Consider the following 6,000-nt stretch of genomic DNA (forward strand, 5'->3'; position numbering starts at 1 on the left):
GCATTCACAGTGATCATCTGCCAAAAGTAAAATAAGTCCTCTGGTTTCTTCATAATATTTCTCTAAATATACTCACAGATTCACTAGCATTTTGTTTCCTAGATACTACCAGACCACTCCATATATTACTTGGTTGTATCCTGCAAATCCTCAAAACACTTTCTTTTGTTCTTTAAATTCTTCATTCATCAATTTACCATTTTCTTCCTGATACAGCTTTTTATTTTTATATTATTTTATTATAATAAGAAAGAGTAAAAAAAACCCGAGTGCTGCAGAGAGAACTACCACTACCTTCTTCAGATTTTTTTCCAGTAATTTCTTTATCAACAGAGAACACTAACCAATAACATAGAGTAGATTACAAACTCTTCTAGAAGATTCATTCATACTGCACCAGATATCTGTCTTCAATACCCATTCAACTTTTTAATTAGCCAAGACTAAGCTCTCTTGTTTTGTAGATAGATCCTTAGGCTGCTGCAGACTACAAAAAAAGGACAGTCAACAAAAGAAGCTGATATAGTATTTGGAAGACAACTGTCAGTAACACCCCAATATTCTCTTGTATAGTACCAGATCTTCTTAAAACTGCAGCGTAATACAACTTCATCATAAGTTATAAAGCTATATGTCACAAACACACACACTTTAAACATGTTAAACTTAAAAAGGTTTGTTCTGGTTTTGTTTAGTGAAGGGGGGCCTAAGGTGGTAGCTTCTGTAGGAAACTGCTAGAAGTTGCTCCCCTTTGTTCAGTGGACTCAGTATTGTAACCACCATAGACTATGTCTTATCATATATCTGAGAAGAGAACTACAAATAACAGCAACCTCTATGGATAAAGCAATAAGACTAGAAGCATTCCCTTCAACTGATTATTACAGCGATCGCAATTTGCTTCGTTTCTCAAATGGCAGAAAATCTCCCATCCTAGATTTACAGATGCTTAAACACACTATACAATAAAATTAAATCATTAGATGAAACATAATAATATGGTTTTTATATCCTTGCATTCATCATTTGATTATTTTTTCACAAATCTTGTCCAGTTTGATCTCTATCAAAGGAAAATTAGCAGGATTTTTCTAACCCACTCAAGATTCTCAGAGGTAAGAGATTAAAATCAAAACAAGTCTCAGCACTACCCCTCCTTCTCTCTTTTGAATTATCAGCTATAATTTCTTCTCACATGATTAAGTAAGATAAGATATTAGAGACTATGTGAACAAAAACTGCTGATGAAGAAAACTTGGAGTCAGCACAGCTGACTGGCATAGCTAATAAGACCATATATAGTTAGATTTTACCTTTCTGACTAATCGAAGTGCTTGTGTTCTTTCTACTTCATTACTCTGCTGTATGTCAATACACCTAAAATAAATTTAAAAACATGTTTTGTTTATAACAGTTAAGGTGAAAGTTATTGTCGTTAACATCTCACATTAATATTTATGCAACTGAATAAACAGAAGAATATTATGACTGATTGTTTAAAAATTCTGCCTTTTAGCAAGCATACTCATTATGATTGGTCAATTAGCTTCATTTTATATTTTTCCAGTTATCTTCATTATAATTAAATCACTAGAATGTTCTCAAATATACAGTGACAAGGCATAAGGGCTTCAACAAATATTTTCTGAGCTAGCTGCACTCGTCATTTCCAAAGAAACTAAACAAAGTATTTGTAATGTTTCACATCAAGTTTTGTGCATGTTGTCAGATCAGAAAAGTCCTTTTGCTCCAACAAAATTAAACAACACAGTAAAATTTACTATGTGTGTATATTTATAAACAAAACCACACATATATATCAGTATATATTCTTCTGTTGTGTCACAAGTTAAACTTAGATTACAAATTCTTGGGCTTGAACTACTTTTTCCCCTGATTTGGTACTAGAGGCTCCAAAGCACTACGATAATACAAAAAATCAGAACAACTCCCATAAAACAACTTAATACATGAAAATTACTGAGGTTTCAATTTTCTAATAGCATCACAGATTAATTTATGATTGATGGCATTTACGATTCAAAACCATCTATAATTTATCTAATTTTTAATTACTCATAGTATATCATATTTTAGGACAGCATTTTATTTGGATTAGCTGGTATGATCTATTATCCTTCTATTTTTAATGAGGAACATTATTCACATTGAAGAAAAATTACTTTTATAAAGCTACATATCAAAAATGTATGAGGATATGAAAACACCTTTTCTCACCTGTCTCAACCATGAAAAAATAAGTGATTCACAATTATACAATTTACGACAAGGAAGGAAGGGAAAATTACCTGGCTATCAAGTAATCCACTTTCAACTTCAGCACCTTCTGGAGAATACTGGAGTCTTGAATGAGATAGCGGAGGGCTCGCAATCCTGCTGCTCGCACCTCTTTTGCTTCATTTAGTAAAGCTAACCGCAAACTACAATGAAGACAATAAAGGGAACAAACAATTATTTAGCAGCAGGTAAACTTCACCATCTGATGTGCAGCTACTACCTACTCATTTAAAATAAAAAGTTTGATTTTTAAATAGAAATATTCTGCATTAATTTTCTGTCTTTCAGATATTCACCTATACAGCCTAAAATGCAAACCTTAACCCTGACAGTAGATGTAGACAATATATTAACCTGAAAAAGCCACAAACAATTTTTTTTTTTTTAAAGAATAGTTTGTACATCCCTGAAATGATATATGGCCAAGGCTTATATACAACTTGTTATTTGACAAAACAGCTGAGCACAATATTAGTCCTGAAAAGGTATTCTGTATTTGTTACAATTTTCAAGAAAATTAACAGGTATTTCCTCCTCTGTTAGACTGTCAATCCATAAGCATGATTCCTCAAAACCATGTCTTGACACCTAACAGAGAAAAATTTGCACCTTAAGTAATTATATGCACCGCTCACTAAAGATGTTATAGCACCAATATGTTCACATGAAATATCAGAGTCATAACTTAAGCAGCCCCACACAGTACAGATTTCTACAATGTTTTAGGAGGATTATTTTAGCAGACATCTAAGAATGTAAATACTTCAGCCAGTGAGACTGAATTTCAACCTATACAAATTGATTCTTTTTTTTCCCCTTCTCTTATTCTAGGATGGTCATGCATGGTAATCAGCTATTCCAAGGCCAAAATCTTCCAAATCTTTCTGCAAATCAGCCAGCCTGCGTAAAAGTCACTATAACAGTGTTGTGGTTTTGTTTAGTGAGGGGGGGCCTAAGGTGGTAGCCTCTGTAGGAAACTGCTAGAAGTTGCTCCCCTTTGTTCAGTGGACTCAGCTGGGCCTAGGGCGGAACCGCTGCTGGCCAAGGCAGAGCTGATTGGCAGCAGAATGTTCCCTGATAAGGCCTCTGTGATAACATATTTAAGAAGGGGAAAACAAGAAAAAAAAAAAAAAAAAGAGAAAAGAGAAGATGTGAAGAAGCTGAGTGGAGGCAGAGGCACAGAGGGGGAGGCGCGGGCCTTGTAGGCCTCACCCTCTGGCCCCTTGCCAGGCGGCCGACTGGGCCTGGCCCGACCTGGCTGCAAGAAGTGGAGAAGAGATGACATGGATGATGTGAAGAGATTCTGAGAAGCATCTGCCAGCCTGTTGTGAAGAACTTTTCTTGTGAAAGGAACAGCTGCAGATGCCAAGGTCAGCTCAGAAGGAGGGGGAGGAGTAATGTGGCTCCTGGCCAAGGTTCCCCTGCAGCCTGTGGTGAAGACCATGGTGGAGCAGGTTGTCCCCCTGCAGCCCATGGAGGTCCACGGAGGAGCAGAGATCCACTTGGAGCCCGTGAAGGACCCCACACCGGGGGAGGTGGATGCCTGAAGGAGGCTGTGGCCCATGGAGGGCCCGCTGGGACAGCTGTTCTGGAGAGACTGCACCCCATGGAAGAAATGACCCATGCCGGAGCAGTTCCACAAAGGACTGTGGCGTATGGGTGGGACCCCACAACAGAGCAGGGGAGGAATGTGAGGAGTTCTTCCCCTGACCATGAAGCAGCGGCGTAAAACAACGCGAGAGGAACTGACTGCAACCCCCATTCCCTCTTCCCCCCTGTGCTGCTCGGTGGGGGGGAAGGTAGTAGAGATAATGTTAAGCCTGGGAAGAGGGGTGGGGGAGGTTATCTTGTTCCCTTTCTCATTATCCTGCTTTGGTTTTAGTAATAAATGAATAGTTTTCCCGAAGTCGAGTCTGTTTTGCCCATAATAGTAACTTTAAGGATTTCTCCCTGGCCTTATCTCAAACCTCGAGCTGTTTTTCTTATATTATTTCCCCCTGTTCTCTCGGAGGGTGGGGGGAGTGAGAGAGACTGCGTAGTCTGGTCCCGATCGGGGCTGAACTATGACAAACAGGAACCTACTTCCAGGCAATGTCTAGACAAAGTAGAAAGGCTGCAATACTATATGCAAATAAAGATGATTATTACTCTCAGCACCAAGTAGGGAATTACTTCAGGAAGACCATCAGTGCTGTAATATCAAATATGATTCTTCACATAAAAAGAGTGCCACTAATTGTCTGTCTGTATTTAATTTAAGTTGAGCTAGAAGCAAATAAGAAAGCTGAACTAGGAGAGATTTATTTCCAAGTCACTCAAGAAAAGCAGACAGAAGGAAAGACTCTTCAACTGTGTTGAGTAGATAATAGGAATTCTTAAGATCACAAATCACGTTTACTTTATAGTGCTGCAGATTTGCAGAGATGGAAGTCTGAGGGATGAGCACATGAGACTCAGTTGTTCTTAGTGATATTTTTCTATTTGGACTTCTACCTCACAATTTGCAGTTGGTTTGGATATGCCAGTTTAAGACACTAAAATGGAATTTCCTTTCAGGACAGAAGTTACCCGTTACTCATGAAAACAGTGTCATTGCTATCCATAACATTTCTTATTAGGACAGCCAAATACTGAATCTGGATATTATTTTTCCCTCTGTATTTAAGAGGAAAATGTCTTGAATGGCAGAACAAAACAATCTTTAGACATATAGTATCTTAAAAGCAATTAATAGTTTGAAAGCTTGTTCTACAATTCACAACAGGAGGATATTCTTAATTTGTAGACAGAAGTTCATTTAGAATTGGCAACACTGAAACCACAAAGGACGTTACCATGAGATCCAACACCCAAAAGCAGAAGGGACCAAAAAGGGGATGTATCAATATATTTAAATAGTGAGAATGCAAAGAAAAAAAATAGCTAGCCAGAAAAACGTAGCCCTAAAATAAAGGCCATAAAAATCTATAAAGGTCCAATGAAAGCAATAGCATAGAAGTGTACAAGGCTGAACAAAAATCTCGCCATTAAAAACAAAAATTAAACAAAAAAAAATCCCACCAGTCAATGACTGAACTGCAAAAACCTGAGAGCATGTAGCATGAGCAAAAAGAAAGACCTGACCTCATAAAGCCAATTAAGATATGCTACAGCAGACAAAAAAAAAATATGTAAGAAAACCTACACACGTGTGTCTATGTGTCTGCATGTTTTAACTTCTCAACTGTACCACAAACAGAAATCAAAGAATCATAGAATGGTTAGGGGTGGAAGGGACCTTCAAAAGTCATCTAGTCCAACCCCCCTGCAAGGAGCAGGGACATCCCCAACCAGATCAGGTCACTCAAAGCCTCATCCAACCTGGCCTTGAACGTTTCCAGGGATGGGGCCTCCACCACCTTTCTGGGCAACCTGTTCCAGTGTTCTATAACTCGCATCGTAAAAAACTTTTTTCCTAATTTCTAATCTAAATCTACCCCCCTCTATTTTAAAACCATTACCCCTCATCCTATTGCAACAGGCCCTACTGAACAGCCTTTCCCCATCTTTCTTGTAGGCCCCCTTGAGGTACTGGAAGACCGCTATCAGGTCTCCCCGGAGCCTCCTCTTCTCCAGGCTGAACAGCCCCAACTCTCTCAGCCTGTCCTCACAAGAGAGGTGCTCCAGCCCTTTTAGCATCTTTGTGGCCCTCCTCTGGACCTT

The sequence above is a fragment of the Chlamydotis macqueenii genome, chromosome W (genome assembly GCF_036417535.1).
Source record: "Chlamydotis macqueenii isolate bChlMac1 chromosome W, bChlMac1.mat, whole genome shotgun sequence".
NCBI lineage: Eukaryota > Metazoa > Chordata > Aves > Otidiformes > Otididae > Chlamydotis > Chlamydotis macqueenii.